The sequence below is a fragment of the Cebidichthys violaceus genome, unplaced genomic scaffold (genome assembly GCF_023349555.1).
Source record: "Cebidichthys violaceus isolate CVI_PGR_0920_01 unplaced genomic scaffold, fCebVio1.0.p SCAF_76, whole genome shotgun sequence".
Classification (NCBI taxonomy): domain Eukaryota; kingdom Metazoa; phylum Chordata; class Actinopteri; order Perciformes; family Stichaeidae; genus Cebidichthys; species Cebidichthys violaceus.
Window position 1 is genome coordinate 52,501 of NW_027176960.1, and position 25,000 is coordinate 77,500.

The 25,000-nt window shown below is 41.6% G+C and overlaps 1 protein-coding gene across 2 annotated transcripts in view; it reads right to left on the reverse strand.

The window, feature by feature from the left end:
* The window catches only part of fars2 (phenylalanyl-tRNA synthetase 2, mitochondrial), an 84,461-nt gene that overhangs the window by 1,258 nt on the left and 58,203 nt on the right, over positions 1-25,000 (reverse strand). The gene's annotated exons all lie outside the window — the stretch shown is intronic.

The window sequence follows — 25,000 nt, forward strand, 5'->3', positions numbered from 1 at the left end:
CACACTCACACACACACACTCTCACACACACACACACACACACACACACACACACACACACACACACACACACACCCTACTGTAACTGGTTCTAAAAACTAAAATGAATCTTTAAAAATCTTTTTCTGTTTTTTCTGCTCGTGGCGTTTCGATAAAATCAAGATGTACCGAAGAAGATGAAGCAGATGTCACTTCCACTGTGTGTGTGTGTGTGTGTGTGTGTGTGTGTGTGTATTAATGCATGAGTGTGTGTGTGTGTGTGTGTGTGTGTGTGTGTGTGTGTGTGTGTAAAACACATGAAAATAGAAAGTGGGAGATTTTCATACAAAGCAATTAAAACTCTCAGAATATCTCGCTGCACCAATTAGAAGAAAAGTGAGACAGATCAGTTTGACAACATGTTCTGTTCTGTCTTCACACACATGTGACTTCAACACTGTGTGTGTGTGTGTGTGTGTGTGTGTGTGTGTGTGTGTGTGTGTGTGTGTGTGTGTGTGTATCTATAAATACCTCACAGAGGGAGTTCTCTACGTTTCATTAGAAGAGATATTTTAACCTCACGTTGGATCGTAATATATAAATATATATAACATATATATAATATATAATATATATATTATATATTATATATATATATTACATATTATATAATATATAATATATATAATATATAATATATAATATTATATAATATGTAATATATATAATATATAATATATATATTATATAATATATATAATATATTATATATTATATAATATATATAATATATTCACATTGTGCTACATAAACAACTTTCTGCATCAAAATAAGACTTTAAAAAGGTTCTTTCTCACCTGAATTCAGTGCATATTAGTAATCTATTACTTTTTCTACTCAGTTACAAGCTGAGAGGAGGAGAGAGGAGGTCAGAGGAGGTCAGAGGAGGACAGAGGAGGACAGAGGAGGACAGGAAACATGGCCGACAGCATCACACACAAAACATTACAAACAACAGAAAAAAAGACACGATCGATTTGGTGTCAGACTCCAGCAGATGGTGGGATGAAGGAAGAGATGGAGAGATAAAGAGAAGGAGAGGAGTTCAGAGAGGAGTGTAAGGTTTCAGGGAGGGAGGGAGGGAAGGAGATAAGTGGACGATGATGATGATGGGTAAACCTCTGAAAGAGGAGCATTGGGTTTCCTTCAGAGAGAAAATGTGAGTTTGAGATGGAGAGAGAGAGACGGAAGACGGATCGATGGACAGAAGGAGGTGAAGATGAGAGGAAACTCCTGCGGCTGCCAACGCCCTTGAAAGCATCACGCTGCCTTCACATGAAGAGGGGAAAACCAGGATGTGATACTGTAAACCCCCCCCCCCGAGGAGGGAGGGAGGGGAGGAGGAAGAATCCTCGTCGTCTCATTTCTCTGATTTTCATCCTTCGTTTTGATGCCGATTTCTTTTGTATCTGACGTGTGGAGATATAGAGTCTGATATTGATAAAAACCTGATATGATGTAATGTAATGTTGTACTGATATGTTGTACTGATATGTTGTACTGATATGTTGTACTGATGATACACGACGTCTGACTGACGAGATATTGACATTCTAGTTGAAGAACCCTGGTGAAACGCTGCAGCTCTACGGAGCTTTTTGGTCTCGTTTAGCTCCTAGTTTTGGTTTCATTGCACATTTCCTGTCCGGTTCAGGTTCAATATTTCCTAATAAATCCTCTGTTCACTGTTCATTACCTGCTCAGCATCAAACAGACAGAGTGAGTCAGAGACCAGATGGTGAACAGAGTGGAGCATTTAGCAGATCTCCGTCTTTTAGCGCTGTTTTTGGTGGTGGAAACCAAAAACAGAGCTAAAAGAGAGAATACTGGACTCAACGGACGACACAAAGACTTCTGATGAATCATCATGTCCATCTGTAACTGTCGAGTGTGGAAACTGTTATATGTTATATGTTTTTATATATATGTATATATATATATATATATATGCGTGTCTGTGTTTGAAGTGTATACCATGGGGATTTTTCCGGTATTTAAGACGAATCTAAAAGAGAAACTGAAGGAAAACCGAGCTGTCAAACTAAACTATTTTTAACTGATGAAAGCTGTGAAACTATAAAGAAGAAAGAAACGGCAGGAAATTAATAAATAAGTGAAGTGAAACTCTACCTGGAGTGATGGGAGAGAGGATGACGATCGTTCTATAATGAGACGAATAAATCAAACCCGGATGTAAGACATTTCAACATTTTTATGGCTCTAACTTCATCAGATGTATGAAATCTATCGAGAACCTCCTCTTTCATTCACTAACTTCTTATCTGTCTTCATCCCTCTCTCTCTCTCTCTCTCTCTCTCTCTCCAGATTACATAAACAGATTAAAGTCTATATTCCTCTTCCCGTCTCCTTTGTTTATCTGAATGGAGGATGGAGGAAGAGTCATTCCTCCTTCAAAGCACCTCCCATCTTTCTTAATGCACTTAATGCAGTTTAATACTGGTTTAATTAAGTCTAATACTGGTTTAATGCAGTCTAATACTGGTTTAAGGCAGTCTAATACTGGTTTTAGGCAGTCTAATACTGGTTTAAGGCAGTCTAATACTGGTTTTAGGCAGTCTAATACTGGTTTAATGCAGTCTAATACTGGTTTAAGGCAGTCTAATACTGGTTTAATGCAGTCTAATACTGGTTTAATGCAGTCTAATACTGGTTTAATGCAGTCTAATACTGGTTTTAGGCAATCTAACACTGGTTTAAGGCAGTCTAATACAGGTTTAATGCAGTCTAATACTGGTTTTAGGCAGTCTAATACTGGTTTAAGGCAGTCTAACACTGGTTTAAGGCAGTCTAATACTGGTTTTAGGCAGTCTAATACAGGTTTAATGCAGTCTAATACTGGTTTTAGGCAGTCTAATACTGGTTTAAGGCAGTCTAACACTGGTTTAAGGCAGTCTAATACTGGTTTTAGGCAGTCTAATACTGGTTTAATGCAGTCTAATACTGGTTTAATGCAGTCTAATACTGGTTTTAGGCAGTCTAATACTGGTTTAATGTAGTCTAATACTGGTTTAATGCTTTCTTCCTCCATCGGACCAGAAAACAGATGAAATCAATTAGTATTCTGTTAAGTGGCTGTGATGTGTGTGTGTGTGTGTGTGTGTGTGTGTGTGTGTGTGTGTGTGTGTGTGTGTGTGTGTGTGTGTGAACTGGAGGCCCTCTCCTCTCGTTAATCTCCCGCTTAGATCCGTCCTAATTGGGACGGACGGTCAGACGGAGGTGACGGAGGAGAACCGGAGGGCAGGAAAGAAGAAGGAGCTCAGAACAAAACGTAACGCCGATAAATGCTAAATATTCATGAGATCCTACAAATAAATGTTGTTGTTGTTGTGAATATCAATGAGCTCAGCTGTCACCCGTGCTGGTGGAAATACTTCCGTTTCACATAAAATCTGCTGGGACGAGATGCCAGAGACAAAGTCGTTAATTTTTGTAAAAAATGATTATCTATATCTTTAACGTCACGCCAGAAAACATCACGACTCTAAAATAAATGCAGAAGAGGATTATTTAAAGGAATATTTCACCACCAACCTCTCATCAGGTTATACCCAAGATGGAGACTACATTTCCCAGAATGCCTTTGTCTTCCAAAGTGAAGTTATAGGAACATAAGTAGCTAGTGTTCTAGTGACGAACTCCTTTTAAGATCCACCAGAGGGGCGTTCACTGACCTGTTTTATAATCAGAGAACTAAACGCTGGTGTTAAACACAGACCTGATTTCAGACTTCTAACCAAAAAACACATTCAATAAACATTAACTTCAAAGACGAGAGAACAGGAAGTGTAAAAGCGCTGACTCACTTGCTGGTTTCAGGACTTATTCCTGCAGCTCTCTATTCAACCAATCCTCACCATATCGATGCACTTATTTCAAAAAAATAAACGTTAACCTGCAAGAATACTGGCAGATTTTTACCAATTTCTGCAGTTTCTGTGCAAAAATATTCCAAATCAGAACCACTTTTATGAGCAAAAGCGAGACAAAAACAACTTTCTTGTAACTACTGGTGGACTTCACTCTTTTAGAACTTCTGATCGCTTTGACCAATCTTCTAAAATAGACCTCTTTACCAAGTCTTGGCTCACGGCGGAGCTTGTCGACAGGCAGCACTAACATTTTTGAGACAGTTCTCCCAAGAACTACAGCAGGGCCTCTTATTGGCTCTTATAATTATTGAAGTTATAGTTATAGAGCAACACAGTTTTGGGGCGGATGAACGAGTCAACAAAGCTTCGAACTTCCTGTTTCCAACAGGACGAACCTTGACTAGAAGGTTATTATTGTGACCCATAACAAACAAAAAAAATAGATCTTTCCTTAAACCTTAGCAAACCTAATTAGAGCATTGTCATAAAGCAGATGTATTTATTGGTAACGGTTTTGGAGGCACAGAGGGACGATGTCGATTTGTAAACTTCTATTAGTCATTCCAGACGGCTTGGACAAACAACATATTTTGTTGTTTGGTTTGGAGAACTTTGTCGGGTGTTCTCCAAGCTATCCATCGTTTGTCATGATCTTCAAAAAACAAGGATAAATGGGAATATTGGTTTGTTGGATTCTCATCTAACATTTGGAGTTTTACTCAGTCGGGGTCTTAAAGACGCAGGTATGGAGGTCAGGTTCAGGTCTGAGATTTAGGCTGCTATCAATGTGGTTGTAAAAACCTCCAAAATACTGAGACAGGGACCGTCCTCTCTGTCTTCCATGAAGGATTTCTGCCTGTCTGATTGTTGATGTGAGGGACTGACACCAAAACATGACATTTACCGTCACTGGGACACTGAAGGAAACGATTGGATTTGTTGAAACCCAACTTTAAAAAGAAGCACATTTGTCCTTTAATGAAACATCTTTTAATCGTGTCAACGTGCGTCGCGGTGACGGTGCTTCGGTAACACAACAGTGTTTGAAGATGTCTGTTGTAGGATTTGTTCCGATGGGTAAGTCTGGTGGAAAATAAATAAAAATGCATGAATAAAAAATGACAAAACAAAATCAAACAAATCCGGGAGGCGGATATGCAAACAACCGCCGGCTTCTGAAGCCGGCCTTTTTGTCTGCAGAGTGAAGGCAGAGTTCTTCTCTCCCTCACTTGTTTATTTGGCCTTTTTTTTTTCTGGGGAGAGAAGGCACAGCGGCCTGGTGAGAGCTGCCTGTGATCTATTAATACATCTGCATAAATTAGTCAGAGAGCCGCTCTGTAGCAGTTAGCCGGCTGTGCAGGAGCTCTGGCTCTGGTCCGGAAAAAACCTGCCAGGATTCTGTCCACAATCTGGCGTTTGTGGAAAGGGAAACAGGCGACTCTGCTGCTCCCTCAAGAGAAAAGCTTGTCTTATCTCTGCAGCGAGGTCAGAAGTCACGGTCTGGGTGGAGGCTGTTTGGTTGCAGCTGTGACCAGTTTCCTGACATGCTTATGAACTGCTACATTTTCCTTATTTCCCATCAATTAGTGTTGAAAACTGAGAGTTGAAAGAAGGAATCAGAGTTCATCTACAGCTCATTTAATGGCCACTGTGATAAATGTGTGAAAATCCCAAACTTCTCTCTCAAAATACAAAATGATAGATTTTGTCCAAGAAGCTGTTCAACTCAAAAATAACTAATTCAACTTCTTGTACTACAAGTCTTGATTGAATTTTTGTTTAAATATTGTCTCATTTAAAACATATTCAGGCATAAAGATGGGTGTTTGGCTTCATATGCAGCTGTTACATCCATCACTGTGGTGGTTCCTTCTTCCTCAAATCCACCAAGACTCTTCTATTTTTGGGGGCCACCAGGGACAAAGAAGGTGATGATAAACCCAAACTCCACACATTAAGTCAATCGTTTTGAGTTGGTGTTGAGCTCTACCAGGGTTTTCCCTTGTCAACGATTCAGCTTGTGATTTTCAGGAACAGGATCTTAAGGGGAAGGAGAATATCCGGTTTGCGGATCTCAGGATTGTTCGACTCTTTGCAGACGATGTGGTTCTGTTGGCTCCAGACAGACCATGACCATGAACAGTCGTGATAAGAGTCGGTACTTTCAAAGTCTTAGGCCAGGAAATCAGTGGATGACTCCCTCTGGTTTGGAAGTGAGCAGCTGCCCCAATGGGGGAGTAAAAGTATCTCAGGGTCTTGTTCATGGAGCTGCTCCTTCCTGTCTGTTTTTTTTTTTTTTGAGGTTTTCCTTTCACGTCTAACTGGCAGGAAACCCTGGGGTAGACCCAGGACACGCTGGAGAGATTATATACTGTATATTTGGCCTGGGAACAACCTCAGGATCCCCCAGGAGGAGCTGGAGAAAGTTGGTGTTGGATAGGGGATGTCTGGACCAACTGATTTAGCCTGCCCCACCACCACCAACACAAGGCCACAGAAAAGAGGCAGAATATGGACGGATAAAACTAAATCGGAACTAAAACGGGAACTAGGTGGTTTCCCATCAACTGTGGTTACATTCCAATACTCATACTACTATACTATTTACTATGCAAGAATAGATTTAAGTATGTCAAATGCAGTGCGCCAAAAATACCCCCTGGATGTCCCCCTGGATCCGGTCGCATTTTTTGCAGCTCACAAGCCAGCATGCTTTTCTGATTATTCTGACCCAAAATCCTCTGCAAAGAGGATGATACATCACATGGACTGAGCCGCCGAGCGAACACAGACAGAAGACAGCGATAGATTTAGAACGCAGCTAATGTTTAAGCGAATGAAATGCAGGTGTTTGTGCAGACGTTTACTCCAATGTCGGCCACATTCATTTTCAGTGATTTATCACATAAACTGGATTTAAAAAAAGTTTTTCCATAAAATTTAGGATATTTCAACTTTCATTCAACTTTTCTGATGCAAAAAATATAAATATGAAGAAATAATGGTGTAAAAACACCGAAACAGGAGAAGAAGGATGAAGAAATAGAAGAAGAATAAGACGAAGATGAAGTAGAATAGTAGAAGAAGAAGAAGTAGAAGAAGTAGAAGAAGAAGAAGAGTAAGAAGAGTAAGAAGAGTAAGAAGAAGAAGCAGTAAATTATTAAGAGGACTGTTGGTGTAGCTTCAGGTAATAATAGACACACAGACTGAAGTCTGATCACTTTACCAATGTTTCAATGAGCAGAGGAGCCAGTCTGAGCTCATTAATTATTCGTGAGACTGGAACCTGATTGGTCCATGAGGGTGATCAGAGATTACTATAAAGTCCTTTTTACTTTCTACACCAGTACATTTGTCCTTCCTCACTTCCTTCTGTTCCCCTTCTTTGTTTCCTCTGTCCTCCCTTTGTCTTGCTTCCTAATAAATCATTTTCTTTTTTCTTTCTACTTTTCTTCCTCCAGGTAGTTCTGCTTTCTACTTCCTCCATGCCTCCTCTACTTACTTCCTCCTTTTTTCCTTCTTCCATCCCTCATTACTTCTTTCTTCATATTTCCTCCTTCCATCCCTTGTTCCTCCATTCACTCCAACTTTTAGTTCCTTCCTTTGTTTCTTTTCTTTCTTCTATCCCTCCTCCCCCGACACCTTTCCTTTCTACTTCCTCTAAACCTCCTCCATTTTACTTCTTGTTTTTCCTTCCTGCATTCCTCCACCTACCTTTATGCTTCCTTTCTTCCTTCTTTGTCTTTCCTTCCTCTATTTCTCTACTTTTAACCTCTTCCCCTCTTTCCTCACAATATACTCTTCCTTTTTACTTCTTCTTTCCTTCTTCCACAACTCGTTTTTACTTCATTTCCTTTTATACTTCCACTTTGTAGTTTCATTACTCTGTGAAGCTTCCATTCCTTCTGCTCTTTACTTTTTTTCATGTAAACTCCCCGTTTACTTCTTCCATCTCGTCTTCTTTCTGTCCTTACTTTTTACTACCATCCCTCCTTCCATCCTGCATCCTTTTTATCTCCATCATTTTCTTCCCCTCTTGTCTCCTTACTTCCTGCTTACTTTCCTTTCATCCTTTGTTCCTCCCCTCTGTCGTAGTCAGAGACAAAGTGGAGAGTCATCTTCACGCTGATCAAACAGTCTGCGAGTCTTTTAACCGGCATGTGTGTGCATCTATACACTGTATATATACAGTGTGTGTGTGTGTGTGTGTGTGTGTGTGTGTGTGTGTGTGTGTGTGTCGCCTACTGTCCATCTGTTGGAGCACCAGGAGACATGACGAGTGTTTACCGTGACTCACTCACACACACTCACACACCCCTCCTCCTGGTGTCTTTTAGCAGGTTTTCTCGATCCATCAATCATATTTATGATAAAGAGACAAACAGACGACTCATGAATCATAAAGAACGACAGCTCAGAACACAAAATGTCGGCTCAAACCGGAGCACAGACGCATCTGGAGGAGTGTTTGTCCTGAGAAGCTGTGATCTGTGACGGCGAGTCTGGATCGGAGGTTCAACGTGAACCGATGACGTCATCAGTACAACTGAAACAACGTCTTACGCGTGGCGGAGGACGAGGAGCTGGTTCAGCTGACCAGCGCTGCGTTTAAAGCTTGAAGGCAGATGTTTTTGATTGATGGATTTTTAAAACATTTGATATTTCACATACGTCCACTGCTCATAACTATCTGATCCTTTCTGTTAACCAGTGTGTATTTTGTCATTGTGCGTCTCTCATCTTAAGTGGTCTGTTCACGTCTTTCTGTCTGGAGTGGTATCATTTCATCCAGCGTTCTATTCTCTAACAATAATAATGTGCCGTAGTTTGTAGATCATTCGTATGTGATCCACGTGATCCTGAACGCATTTCATTTCAGAATGAAGTCAAATAGTTTGATGATTTCGTTGGTTCCCATCCTTCAAACTGAAGAATCCACAAATGGAGGGTTTCTTTTTTTCTCCCTTGAAACTATTTAAAACAATAAAGACGTCTTTGGTGGAATTTGGGAAATTTGTCCATCACAAAACAAAAGTGAGGCACAAATCATATCTGAGCCGGTGGAAACATCATCACCAGTATCGACCTTTAAAAAGCAGCTTCAGAGCTCGAGACGCAGAACCACACACATCGCCAGGGGGACAGTCATTACCCATGATTCCTTGCCCTCGCTAATGCAAATATCCACTTGACATTAGCGGCGTGCGATTGGCTGCTCAGAGCGTTATGGGCTCCACTTCCTCTCCGTTATCTTAGTGAATAATTCAGACGGCTGTTTCGCTGACGGCCTCGCTGGCATTTCCTGCGCGTTAATTGCTCGTTAAGTGTTCCACTTGACCTTCAACAGAAAAAGGATCATATTTGTCTGTTTTCAGTCGCCCCTCTCAGTGTTTAACCGTTTAAACTTGGACTGAGATGCGTTTCCCCCTCAGGGCGCATCAGCTTCCTGCTTCAGGCACAAACTGAGAGACAGAGGAGGAGGATCTCACTGGACCCCTCGGCTTCAGAACGACCTGCCTGAGAAGACGAGGCTCTCACAATCAATAATCTCTTCTTAAAACACGTTTACAGACTGGCTTTCATGGGACCTCGTCGCTTTCCTGTCTTATTTCTATTTGTCGATTTTACTATACTACTTTTTTTAAATTTAATTTAATTTGATTTAATTATTAGTATTTTTTAAAATTTATTTTATTTTTAAAGAGCCACGGCAACAACAGGTTCTACTGCAGAGCAAATATTATAAAGATATTAGTGTTGGGCAAGTTAACTTGTTATCTCATTAACGTAGGACGACTAGTGTTGAGAAGACGTCGGTCTGAGGAACGTTCTCAGGATCATCAATGACGTCACGTAGGAGCCTCCTTCCAGACGCACCGTCACCAGAAGAACACATGAGTCTATGAAGAGGAGAGGACTACAAAAGAGACGGAGTCACAACGCGCACCGGAGACTACCGGACATCGCTGGGTAACCGTCATCACCTCTGAGTTACGGTGCATTATACTGATGAACAGTGGGAGCTGCGTTCACACGCTCTGACTGTATGAAGACAGAAGACACACATGTTGATGAAACGTGTGGAACATTGTATTCATGTTGCACAGCAGTGGAACGTTTAAATAAAGTCACACACTGAGCACAGATAGTAGAAATATAACTGATACTGTGTGAATAATACTGCTGTTAAAAAGAACCTGATCTGTTTAAAGTGATTCAAACCAAAAGTTATTGTACTGTTGTTCATACAGCAGTACTTTAAAATACAAGTGAGCAATACAGTACTTTTGAATTCATTATTGAACTTTCAGCATAACAATGAGATTAATCAAGATTAAACATTGTAATTGTTGCCCAGCACTAATATATATATTATTAATATGAATGTGAATAACTCAATGAACTGTTGGAACTTTAATGTCGACTTCCAGCAGAAGGAAACTGATTTTCTCCTTCACTTTTTTCAAAAAGTGACTTTCTGCGAACTGTTTCTAGTCCGCGGGCAGCGATGAAAATTTAACAACAACACATGCAGCTGTAGGACACGGACACACGGACACACACACACACACACACACACACACACACACACTCTCTGAGTAAAACACAACATGAATTTGACCAGAGAGCTGCCATTTAACACAGCAGCTGTCACTTCACATAGCAGTGGCTAGAAGATAGTACACATAAAACTATGCTCGCTTTGTTTTCACACACACACACACACACACACACACACACACACACACACACACACACACACACACACACACACACACACACACAACAGTCCTAAATATTTAATGGGAAGGTGGCACTCCTGAAAATCAGTAGCAGCCACAGTCGACAGCTTGTTTGTGTTTCTTTCTCTTCACTTCCTAAAGTCTGCCTCGACAAACAACTCATAACAACGTAAAGTAACATGAAAATTAAATGTGATTACAGAATGCAAACTTCAGGACATGTTTGTGTTTACAATGGTGTCAAAGTCTGGAGAACAAACCTAAGAAGAAATCTAAGGATTAGTCTCTGGTTCAGATTAAAGCTCTCACGTTCTTCACTGTTTCTTTGCTGCTGGTAAAGCGTCGTATAATTCAGAACATTACATCATCGTATAAATTGAGCTCCAGCATGATTGGCCTTGGTTTGTTTCTGTTGTTGGGAAACAAGACAGCAACACAGACAGCTCGTAGCAAATCAATGGAAGAAACGTGGACAAATAGACCGACAGTGAAGTCTAGAATATAATGATCAATGAGCACACAACCACTGAGTCAAAGAACAAGTGAGAGATTGTACACAGCGAGCTAACCCAGTATCACAAAGGCTAAACCATTAACATTAGCACAAAGGCTAACCTAGAAGCACAAAGGCTTACCTTCTAACGTTAGCACCAAGGCTATCCCAGTTGCACAAAGGCTAACCCAGTAACATAAAGGCTAACGCAGTAGCACAGAGGCTAACCCAGTAACATAAAGGCTAACGCAGTAGCACAGAGGCTAACCCACTGAGCCAAAGAAGCCGATTCAAACTGAAATCACAAGATACTTTCTTGGCTCCGATTAAGAAAACGTGGTGTCGTCTGCAAAGAAGTTTAACCTGGATCAACTTTAAATGATGCAAATATGTGCAAAAAAACAAACAAAAATGTGGCTCCAGGTGGCAGAACGTCGCTGCTGCCAGAGAGGAACTTTTGAGTTTGCAGCTGTTGTAGCTTGTTTAAAGCTTTGCTCACAGAACAGGTAAAAACGTTAAATCAAAGTAAAGCATTTGGCTTCTAAAAGTGTGAGTTTCCTCAAGCGAGAAACGCTTCAACCGCTGCCGTCCTATTTCAATGCGTCATCAGACTGTTTGTCTAATTGATATGGTTCTTCACAAGGACTTTTAGCTACTCGTCTATTTTTCCCTTTGATGCTGCCGTCATGTGTACAATGAAAACAATGGCGGTTCATTTGTATTGAATTGTTCTGTGTTGTAATAACAATCTTTTTCTAACAACCTTGGTCATATAGAAGTGTAATTGTCCTTTAATTGACGCTGCTGTTAAGTGACATTGGACTTTATTTTCCTTATAAACATATTTTTTAAAGATACGTCCACATTGGAAACTTATAAAAAACAAATTAACAATTTGTTGAATTTGTAATTGTGTTTTTTCGTTTCTGAGAAAATTGCCAAGAAGTAAACAAACTCCCACTTCCTGTCTCTCCTCTCATTCATACATTCTCCTCCCTCGCTGCTCTCCCACATTTTCATTTGAAGCCACTTCACTTAGTGGAGTGTGTGTGTGTGTGTGTGTGTGTGTGTGTGTGTGTGTGTGTGTACTGTGGGTCGATACGAGTTGAAAGACAAACAGGAAGCCACTTGAGTGAGTGTGAATGAGTGTGTGTGTGTGTGTGTTAATTGTATTAAGATGGAGGGAAAGCAGGAAGAGAGCATCGTTATCAGGAAAATGGAGGCAGCATGAGTGATTTTCCACATCCACTAAAGGCAAACAGTGTGTGTGTGTGTGTGTGTGTGTGTGTGTGTGTGTGTGTGTGTGTGTGTGTGTGTGTGTGTGTGCCCCCTCATGCCTACAATCCAGTCAGATTCATTCACATTACATTTGATCTCTCGGGTAACTTGAGCTTGCTGCTGTGAGTTAGACGTGTGTGTGTGTGTGTGTGTGTGTGGTTGATGCATGCAGTTTTATTGTAGAATCCTAACAAACATCAGAACCCTGTGTTGAGTGTAATGTCCACAGTGAAGTTCAGCTCCTCTCAGACAAAAAAAAGTCCACAAAACAGAAACCGATCGATTCAATGATGAGCCCGTCTGCTCGACCAATCAGATCCATGATTTCCACAACATTTGTCAACGTCCAATCAGCAGCTACTACCAGGAGCATCACACAGGACCGATCCCCCCGAGAAGCTGCTCGAGATGGATCCACAGTCAGCTGGTTCACTTCTGTTTCTACTGTGTTTCTGTTCATACGTTCACAACACACTCAGCTGTCTTCACTGTTCTTCACCTTGTTTTTGTATCCTGCTCGTCTCTCGTCGTCTTTTATTTTCTTATATTTTTATTAAAATAGTGTCTTGAATCTTGAATGAAAGCTCTGTGGTTGTGTAGTTGTTTAGTTGTGTAGTTCTTTAGTTGTGTAGTTCTTTAGTTCTTTAGTTGTGTAGTTCTTTAGTTGTTTAGTTGTGTAGTTGTGTAGTTGTTTAGTTGTGTAGTTCTTTAGTTGTTTAGTTGTGTAGTTGTGTAGTTGTGTAGTTGTTTAGTTGTGTAGTTGTGTAGTTGTTTAGTTGTGTAGTTCTTTAGTTGTTTAGTTGTGTAGTTGTGTAGTTGTGTAGTTGTTTAGTTGTGTAGTTCTTTAGTTGTTTAGTTGTGTAGTTCTTTAGTTCCTAAATGAGTTTTGTACAACAATTGTTTTCAAAACTCCAACCTGCTGCAGAAAAACGTATTTCTATTTCTACACACACACACACACACACACACACACACACACACACACACACACACACACACACACACACACACACACACACACACAAACACACACACTTTTGTTGTAGAATTCCCTCAGGTGAGTGATTCATCCAAAACAATATTTACAATCTCTGACAGTCACTCTGCATGTGTCTGTGTGTGTGTGTGTGTGTGTGTGTGTGTGTGTGTGTGTGTGAGTGTGAGTGTGTGTGTGTGTGTGTGTCCGACATCATCATTATGTGTTGTTGAGCCAAATTACAAATTAAAATCACAATTAAAGAAGCAGAAATTAATGTTTGGAGCAAGTGAATATAAGAGTACCTGTGTGTGTGTGTGTGTGTGTGTGTGTGTGTGTGTGTGTTGAATATGAAATATGCCTCCTCACTGTTGTTTTCACACGTTGCTATAGAGCTCAGTGGTGCAGCTGCTCGCTGCATGTTGTCATCTCATTCATCCTTCATTAGAAGTGAGTTATGAATTAGTTTGTTCTCCGGTTGATCCAACAGAACCACGACAGCAGGTGTTTCAGTCTAAAGGGTGACCGTGTTAACTGGTGACTTCTAGCCCAATGCGTCCGTGGTTGCTTGTAGTGACTTAATGGTCAGCAGATAATAAACACAGATATTTAAAAGTGATTGAAGTCTTTTATGAGGACGCATTGACGTTCTGTGTAGCTCGTGATGCTACACGTTTATAACTGAGCGCTACATAGTAACCACTTATTAATACATGGACATTCTTTATTAGGGATAACCCCTTGAGATGTAACATCTCGCTTTCAAGGAGGTCAATTGGACAATTAAAATATATCAAGTTTAAACCAATCATGTCCAACAGGAGACAAACTGACTCACACTCTATAAAACCTCCGTTCCTCCTCTTCGTCCTCTTCCTCTCTCTGGACACTTGACCTTTGACAGGAATGATCTGCACTGAGAGGTCGACAGAGACAACTGAGTGTTTGTTGTTGGAGTCGGGGGTCATTTTTGCTGACAGAATCAAAACCCCTGGCAGAGAGGGAGAGTCCGGATACAGTCTGACACAGAGCCTCAAGGGGGTTCATAGATTGTTCACATTGACCTTGTCGACGACCTCGGCCTGAAGTTTTACAGACTGTGTTTGTCTCACACAGGAAGTCTGGAGAGCCTTCAAGTCTGACTGAAAGTACATCTAGTCACCGCTTTTTAAAAATATATATAAATATATCATTTAAATGTATGTTGTAAATGTTTTTATTACTTAAAGGAAGGAACATAAATCATGAGACTGCCGATGTTACACCGTAGGGAACGATAGAGTGTGGCTGTCAAATGGTAGGGAACGAGAAAGTGCCGGTGTTACACTATAAGGGAACTAAAGAGCGGCTGTGTTACACAATAAGGGAACTAAAGAGCGCCAGTGTTACACAATAAGGGAACTAAAGAGCGCCAGTGTAACACAATAAGGGAACTAAAGAGCGCCAGTGTTACACAATAAGGGAACTAAAGAGCGCCAGTGTAACACAATAAGGGAACTAAAGAGCGCCAGTGTTACACTATAAGGGAACTAAAGAGCGCCAGTGTTACACAATAAGGGAACTAAAGAGCGCCAGTGTAACACAATAAGGGAACTAAAGAGCGCCAGTGTAACACAATAAGGGAACTAAAGAGCACCAGTGTTACACTATAAGGGAAGTAAAGAGCGCCTGTGTTACACCTTAGGGAACTAGAGCGTGCCAGTGTTACATTATAAGGGAACTAGAGGGCAACATTCTAACCTTGATGACTGTTTCTGCAGTTTCAAATGTGTACACTTCATGACATTTCTAAAACCTTTTTATTTATAATCTGAATCTGAGTTTTGAGAAGTTCACAACATTCCTTCTAAAGTTCTTAACTCATACAAAATGCTTACAGATACAGCTTTATTTAAGAAACGACGCTGACACTGCTGGTGAAACTCCAACATTCTTAGAGAATCCTATATTTCAGATGCAGAAAGTTGTATTTTGGACACCGTGCTGCAGCATATTTACATTTATTGAGGATGGAGCTTCACAAAAGTCAATTCAAACTTTAAGAAGCTACTTCTGCTGCACCAATGATCTGATTTAGATGAAATTTGAAGATTGATATTTTTAAGCAGCATCTGCACCGTTAGATCAACATCATCAGAGACGATGTGTTTACTTTCCAGTCTTTCTTTCTTCTATTTATTCATCTGCGGAAATTAAGATCAAGCCCGACCTCTGGATAGATGTTTCACACAAACTCATTTCTTCTTCTGCTCTCCTGTTCCTGCAGTGATGTCATCACCACACTGCCTTAAGGACTCCACTGCTCCTCTCTCTCTCCGTCTCATCCCCAGACAATAAGAAGTCAATCTACGTGGATCGAAGCTCATCACACACACACACACACACACACACACACACACACACACACACACACACACACACACACACACACACACACACACACACACACACACACACACACACACACACACGTGATTGAGGTCAGAGTAGAAAAGGACAGCGAGGCAGAAGCTGTCGATAAAGACAGACTCCATGTATCCCTTTTCCTTCTTACTCCTTCCTTCTTTAGTTCCCTCACATCTACTTACTCTTTATTCTTCACTCCATCGTACTTTTCTTTCCCTCAAATGTTCCCCACTTTGCCTGAAATGTGTTTTGATTTCAGTTTGTGAGACAAATTAGTCGGCGTAGAGAGAGAGAGAAAGCCCACACACTTGTCTCAGAGCGACACCGTTTCATTAGCGAGAGAAATCCATCGATATCGCTGCCTTCACAGCGACAGTCGACCTCTGTGTTTGTGTCAGAGAGATGGAGGTTAGTGTGTGTGTGTGTGTGTGTGTGTGTGTGTGTGTGTGAGATTCAGCCAATTTATAACCCGCAAAACTGGCAGCTGCGGTCTTCGACGTCCTCCTGTTGAACCAGCATTTAATTTAGGAAACATCTAAATCCCCAAAACGCTGCAGTTTTCTGTAGAAAATCGAATGTGTTGCTTTACAAACAGAAGAAGATGAATGAAAAGGTGATGATTAAAGAAACACGGGTCTATCAGAACCTGGTCTGGGTTAGGAGGGGTCAGATTTATGCAAATTAAATGATATAATATATAACTGAGGAAGAAAAAGTGAAACAAGAAGTTTGCGCTACCAGCTTTGAAGTAATGTTTTCGAAAGTTATTGTAGTAGTTTTGGGGATCTTTTGTACAAAATGAAATCAAGTCCTGCTCGGCACAAGCGAAAGTCAATAAAGTCAGAGGGATTCATCCTCTGGGGAACACGAATGTCTGCTTTAAATGTCCCGGCAATCAACCCAACAGCCGTTGAGACATTTTAGTCTGGAAACTGACGGTGCCGTCCCAAGAATGGGGAGAATTCTTCAGAAGCACACAAGGGTTCTTTGTGAGACTAGGGGTTCCATTAAGAACCCTTTTCATCCACACAACCCTTTTTGAGAAGAAAGAGTTCTTTAAGGGGTGTCGACAGCTTGGCTGTTAAAAGTGAACGCCCCCAAAAACTGTGATTGTGAACCTGATTGTTGTGGGCTGAGCTGCACCACATGAGTCATGGCCCGGTAGGGTTTTAAATGAAACCCTTGATTAATAAAAGGGTTCTGGGTAGAACCCCCTGGGTGGGCCATGTGAGCACCCTTGGTAGGGACCCAAGAGAGGGATCTTGGAGCAACCATCACACCATAGAAGGGTTCTCTGTAAAACCTCTTTTGGGTGGAATCTTTCACAGATGGGTCTAGATACAACCCTTTATGTTGGGTTCACGGTAGAACCCTCTGAAAGGGTTCCAGGAAGAACCTTTATAAAAGCTACCAAAAAGGGTTCTCCTACGAGGACAAGTCGGAGAACTCTATATGGTTCTAGTTAGCACCTTTATTTCTAAGACTCTACACTGGACCCCGTCAGTCTTAGCTGCAGTTTATGTAAATAGAGTTAAGAAGATAAAATCGTGTTTTATTTCTATTATTCCTCAACTTTCTTCAATTTACTTGACATTGGGCGAAAATACAATCCACTGACAGAACAATGGATCAGTGGATTGTTCAGATTCCTTGAATACAAATAAAATGTTTGAGTCTCTAAATAATGTCGTGTTTCAAGCAAACCAAACATCACTTATCCCATTTAGGACACACTGAGAGAACTGGAAGACATTCAGTATTCACTCATTTGCTTTCTTGCAGGAAACAGGTGTTAGAATTAGTGCAACAGCTGAATCAATTAGTTGTCAGAAAAAAATGATAAAGACCTCAGCTGGTCAGACTTCCTGGAAGGAGCCCAGAGAGCTCAAAAACACCCGGACTTAAGCAAAAGCAAAGGACAACACGCGAGTAAACGGATACTTTGACAACACATAATGTCACTTTTAGGAAAACACATTTTAGCGCAAATACAGAAAATGCTGCAAGTCAAACCTCTGACAGCAGATAGTAAAACAGCCTTCATGTAAAACCATGGCAAAGGGAAAACAACTGCTGTTTCCCAGCCTGAACATCTGGCCGCTCCGAGTCTGATCTGCGTCCATGCTCACAGTCTGTACTCATGTCGCTGTTTTTGTATTTCTGAACATTCATTAGCTGACCAGCTCATCCAAAAAGACCTACGACAGCAGGACATTCTTCTGGTCAAGAGGTCAAAGAGGCTTCAGCATCCTGATCATTCTGTTGTGATTCATAACTGCTCAGTCAAAAGGTCACTAAAATAAAACCAAAAGATAGACGACAATGAAGCCGGGTGACTGTTTAAAGCATCACATAACGGAACTTTCTCAGGCTTGTGTTGTTTTTTTGCTTTTACACGCCAGCTGATTTTATATTCTCTGGAAAAGACCCAGTCAGTTTAAACACACGGGGAGCTTGTTTATATGTGAACACACTTGGAACAGAGAGGGATTTCTCAAGAGGTCCAGAGTGTTATGTTTTCCCAGAAAAGAAAACAAGTCTTTGGCAGACGTCTTTTAGCAGTTGGATTCCTGTGTGTGCTGCAAGATGTTGTGAAATCTCCCATCGACAGGGATGATAAGATAAGGTTGGAAACATGTTCAAACAAATGTTCAGTGATGCAGCTGAAAGTTAGAGTTTTGGTCGGTTTCGGTCAGAGTATTGTTGCCAGCCTCGTGTCACAGTTGCGATTGTGACACCATGATCATTAATGTGGCGCTCCAACAGCCGCCACTCTGCTGGTTTCAGTCCGTCCTCCAGATGCTGAACCAGCTGCAGGGATCTGATCCCATTCAGACACCAGAGCGTCAGTGAGGCCCAAACCAGAAGAAACAGACCAAAAACTCCACGTCCATTCCTGAAACTTAACAATGAGGTTCACAGGAATAGAAAGTTCCTGAAACTCAATCAAACACCAAAAATGACAATTAAACTTTCCTTCCTGCCAGTGAAACGCAAAAACTGCAGTGACGTGTTTTCTGTTCAGTTTTTTTTTGACAGCAGAGAATCGCCCCCCCCCTCACCTCAAGTGACCCAAGCAAAGCTGCTGACTGCATGATTCACTGGGGCAGGACAGAAGGTGTGTGTGCGCTGAAATCACTGGCAGCAGGATGTCGGCACGACCGCCTCACCGGTGTGTGTGTGTGTGTGTGTGTGTGTGTGTGTGTGCTCTCTCGCTCGGCCATATGTGTGTCAGCTGCAGCGGCCCTCGGCTCGAAAAAACTCCACGTCGAGGCCGGAGAAAAAAAACACAGAAATGAGGAGACTGATCTGGTTTCATGCTGCGATGACAGCAATGAAAAAATGCTGCTTTTTTTTCTCAAATGCAATGATGATGAATTGAAATATGAGACGAGACACTGAGCGAGATGCAGTGAAGAGAACCTGGTGATGGTCAAAAACCAAGATGGCGAAGGACAAAAACCACAATAGCAAGATAAAAACCAAGATGGTGAAGAACAAAAACCAAGATGGTGACGGTCAAAAAACAAGATGGCAAAGGACAAAAACCAAGATGGTGACATACAAAAACCAAGATGGAGACGGTCAAAAACCAAGATGGTGAAGGACAAAAACCAAGATGGAGACAGACAAAAACCATGATGGAGACGGTCAAAAACCAAGATGGTGACAGACAAAAACCAAGATGGAGACGGACAAAAACTAAGATGGAGACGGACAAAAACCAAGATGGAGACGGACAAAAACCAAGATGATGACGAACAAAAACCAAGATGATGACGGACAAAAACCAAGATGGAGACGGTCAAAAACCAAGATGGCAAAGGACAAAAACCAAGATGGTGACATAAAAAAACCAAGATGGCGACGGACAAAAACCAAGATGGCGACATACAAAAACCAAGATGGAGACGGACAAAAACCAAGATGGCGACATACAAAAACCAAGATGGAGACATACAAAAACCAAGATGGAGACATACAAAAACCAAGATGGCGACGGACAAAAACCAAGATGGCGACATACAAAAACCAAGATGGAGACGGACAAAAACCAAGATGGCGACATACAAAAACCATGATGGAGACGGTCAAAAACCAAGATGGTGAAAGACAAAAACCAAGATGGAGACGGTCAAAAACCAAGATGGTGACGGACAAAAACCAAGATGGAGACGGACAAAAACTAAGATGGAGACGGACAAAAACCAAGATGGAGACGGTCAAAAACCAAGATGATGACGGACAAAAACCAAGATGGTGACGGTCAAAAACCAAGATGGCAAAGGACAAAAACCAAGATGGTGACATACAAAAACCAAGATGGAGACGGTCAAAAACCAAGATGGCAAAGGACAAAAACCAAGATGGCAACATACAAAAACCAAGATGGAGATGGTCAAAAACCAAGATGGTGACGGACAAAAACCAAGATGGAGACGGATAAAAACCAAGATGGCAAAGGACAAAAACCAAGATGGTGACATACAAAAACCAAGATGGCGACGGACAAAAACCAAGATGGCAACATACAAAAACCAAGATGGAGACGGACAAAAACCAAGATGGCGACATACAAAAACCAAGATGGAGACGGACAAAAACCAAGATGGCGACATACAAAAACCAAGATGGAGACGGACAAAAACCAAGATGGTGACATACAACAACCAAGATGGAGACGGACAAAAACCAAGATGGCGACATACAAAAACCAAAATGGAGACATACAAAAACCAAGATGGAGACATACAAAAACCAAGATGGCGACATACAAAAACCAAGATGGAGACATACAAAAACCAAGATGGAGACGGTCAAAAACCAAGATGGCAAAGGACAAAAACCAAGATGGCAAAGGACAAAAACCAAGATGGCGACATACAAAAACCAAGATGGAGATGGTCAAAAACCAAGATGGTGAAGGACAAAAACCAAGATGGCGACATACAAAAACCAAGATGGTGAAGGACAAAAACCAAGATGGTGACATACAAAAACCAAGACGGCGACATACAAAAACCAAGATGGTGACATACAAAAACCAAGATGGAGACATACAAAAACCAAGATGGAGACATACAAAAACCAAGATGGAGACGGACAAAAACCAAGATGGCGACATACAAAAACCAAGATGGAGACGGACAAAAACCAAGATGGTGACATACAACAACCAAGATGGAGACGGACAAAAACCAAGATGGCGACATACAAAAACCAAGATGGAGACATACAAAAACCAAGATGGAGACATACAAAAACCAAGATGGCGACGGACAAAAACCAAGATGGCGACATACAAAAACCAAGATGGAGACGGACAAAAACCAAGATGGTGACATACAACAACCAAGATGGAGACGGACAAAAACCAAGATGGCGACATACAAAAACCAAGATGGAGACATACAAAAACCAAGATGGAGACATACAAAAACCAAGATGGAGACATACAAAAACCAAGATGGCGACGGACAAAAACCAAGATGGCGACATACAAAAATCAAGATGGAGACGGACAAAAACCAAGATGGCGACATACAAAAACCATGATGGAGACGGTCAAAAACCAAGATGGTGAAAGACAAAAACCAAGATGGAGACGGTCAAAAACCAAGATGGTGACAGACAAAAACCAAGATGGAGACGGTCAAAAACCAAGATGATGACGGACAAAAACCAAGATGGTGACGGTCAAAAACCAAGATGGCAAAGGACAAAAACCAAGATGGCGACATACAAAAACCAAGATGGAGATGGTCAAAAACCAAGATGGCAAAGGACAAAAACCAAGATGGCAAAGGACAAAAACCAAGATGGCGACATACAAAAACCAAGATGGAGATGGTCAAAAACCAAGATGGTGAAGGACAAAAACCAAGATGGCGACATACAAAAACCAAGATGGCAAAGGACAAAAACCAAGATGGTGACATACAAAAACCAAGATGGAGACGGTCAAAAACCAAGATGGCAAAGGACAAAAACCAAGATGGCAAAGGACAAAAACCAAGATGGCGACATACAAAAACCAAGATGGAGATGGTCAAAAACCAAGATGGTGAAGGACAAAAACCAAGATGGCGACATACAAAAACCAAGATGGTGAAGGACAAAAACCAAGATGGCGACATACAAAAACCAAGACGGCGACATACAAAAGCCAAGATGGCGACATACAAAACCAAGACGGAGACGGACAAAAACCAAGATTGCGACGGACAAAAACCAAGATGGCGACATACAAAAACCAAGATGGAGACGGTCAAAAACCAAGATGGTGAAGGACAAAAACCAAGATGGAGACAGACAAAAACCAAGATGGTGACGGTCAAAAACCAAGATGGTGAAGGACAAAAACCAAGATGGAGACGGTCAAAAACCAAGATGATGACGGACAAAAACCAAGATGGAGACGGATAAAACCAAGATGGTGACGGACAAAAACCAAGATGGAGACGGACAAAAACCAAGATGGTGAAGGACAAAAACCAAGATGATGATGAAGGACAAAAACCAAGATGGAAACGGACAAAAACCAAGATGATGACGGACAAAAACCAAGATGGAGACGGACAAAAACCAAGATGGAGACGGACAAAAACCAAGACGATGACGGACAAAAACCAAGATGATGACGGACAAAAACCAAGATGATGACGAACAAAAACCAAGATGGCGAAGGACAAAAACCAGGATGTTCTCTCGCTATCTATCGGCCATATATGTGTCAGCTGCAGAGGCCCTCGGCTCAAAAAACTCCACATCGGAGGCCGAAAAAAAAAAAAAAAAACTGCTTCTTGTGCGACGATGAATCTGAATATGTTGTTGGTTGTGGAGGTAACAGGAAGTGGTGAAGCCAGATCATTTTTTAGAGGATCTCTCTGTGTGGCTCAAGGCCGAAAGCTTTTCAAATAACCTACATTTGTGCATCTAAAATAAGCCTGATAATAATAATAATCACTTTATTTATATAGAATATTTGTTTCTGTTTTTGTGTGTTCGTATCTGTTGTTTATTTTTGTGTTACATTCACACATTCTACAGCTTGTGTGTGTGAATCTCTTTAGCTCCCTGATGTGTTTATTACCTTAGTGAGAGTGAAAGCATGTGAGTGTGTGTGTGTGTGTGTGTGTGTGTGTGTGTGTGTGTGTGTGTCTGTGTCTGTGTGTGTGTGTGTCTGTGCGTGTGTGTGTGTGTGTGTCTGTGTCTGTGTGTGTCTGTGCGTGTGTGTGTGTGTGTGTGTGTCTGTGTCTGTGTGTGTGTGTGTCTGTGCGTGTGTGTGTGTCTGTGTCTGTGTGTGTGTGTGTCTGTGCGTGTGTGTGTGTGTGTGTGTGTGTCTGTGTCTGTGTGTGTCTGTGCGTGTGTGTGTGTGTGTGTGTGTCTGTGTCTGTGTGTGTGTGTGTCTGTGCGTGTGTGTGTCTGCCACCGTAACCTCGATGCTCAATTACACCCAGATTACCCAGAGGCCCTTGGGGCTGTGGCAGCCGGTGAGCTCGCTGATATAAATCTGGTCTGTTGTTGATACACCAGCTCTCTAATGCCCATAAAACATTACTGCTACACACACACACACACACACACACACACACACACACACACACACACACACAAAGAATACATGCATAAACACATCAGGTGCACAGATGAACACCAACACACACACACTATTAAGAGACTCCAGGGAGGCAGTGCTGCAGTAAGCTAATATGCTAACTCTGCAGGGTAACCTGGATAGGAGGAAGAGGAGGAGGAGGAGGAGGAAGAGGACGAAGAGGAGGAGGACGAGGAAGAAGAGGAGGAGGAAGAAGAAGAAGAGGAAAAGGAGGAGGAGGAAGAGGAAAAAGGAGGAAGATGAGGAGGAAGAGGAGGAAGAGGAGGAGGGAAAAGAAAACTGGGAGGAAACGAGAAGGAGGTGACATTTTGAAGAGGTGAATGGAAGACATGTTGACATTTAGAGAAAAGTTAAGGTGCCATTTAGAAAACAAGATACACTGTGTGTGTGTGTGTGTGTGTGTGTGTGTGTGTGTGTGTGTGTGTGTGTGTGTGTGTGTGTGTGTGGTTCAGTATTGACAGAAGAAAGAAGTTACTGCTGCTGTTTCTCTTCATTTTAAAGTGGAATAGAAACAGAGCGCATTGTTTTAGGACGGCCTCCTGTTTGTTGGATCCATCCATAGAGATACGAATGCTGGATCAGAGCATCGTGCAGCTTAGTCTGGTGATTCTGTGCAGCTCAAGTCCAGACTAGTCTGACTCATGCGGTTTCACAACGTCGCCATTTTGGTTTTAGGTCGTCTCAATCTTGGGTTTCTGCCGGCTATATTTTTAGCCAACTAAAATGTTACGATTAACTTTGATGAAAGGGTTCAAGTTTTAAGACGAAAACACAGACAACTCCCAGACCGGACAACCTGTCAATCAGCGTGTAGCCCCGCCCCTAAATCATCCCCTCTTTATGGTGTGTTTGACTCTAAATGGAGCATAATGTACTAAATGAACATCATGCTGTATTGAAGAAGACTGTAAACTAGAGATTGAGACCATAAACTCATGTTTACAATGTTTACTGAGGGAATAAATCAAGAGAGAAGTAGAGTCATTTTAGACTAGACTTCTATACAACCAGAGGAGTCGCCCCCTGGTGGACACTAGAGAGAATGCAGCTTTAAAGACATGAAGCTCTGAAGAACTTTTCTTTATCTTCTGACAACCAATTAATAGAATGTCTGAATGAATCAGAGACGATGACGTGATCGATCTAAACGTCCGGTATTACTGGACCACAGCTTAATGCTTCCTCCTGAGGTCGAGTCCAACACAAAGTATTGCGACAGCGGTCAGGTCTCCGTCTCTCTCTGATTGGTTGTGGGAACAGAAAACATTCATACATTATTCAGCCGAATAACTCGCTGCAACCTGCACACCGGAAAATGACATCTCTCTCTCTCTCTCTCTCTCTCTCTCTCTCTCTCTCTCTCTCTCTCTCTCTCTCTCTCTCTCTCTCTCTCTCTCTGTTAAATCATTCATTGAGTTGTGGTGGGCGGCTGCCTCCCTGTCTCCTGCAGAGAGAGAGGGGGAGGAATGGGGGAGGATGAAGTGATGACAGTGTGACAGGTGGAAGAAGAGAGGACTGAAGAGAAAGAGGAGGAGAGTAAAGGAAGCTGAAGGTTT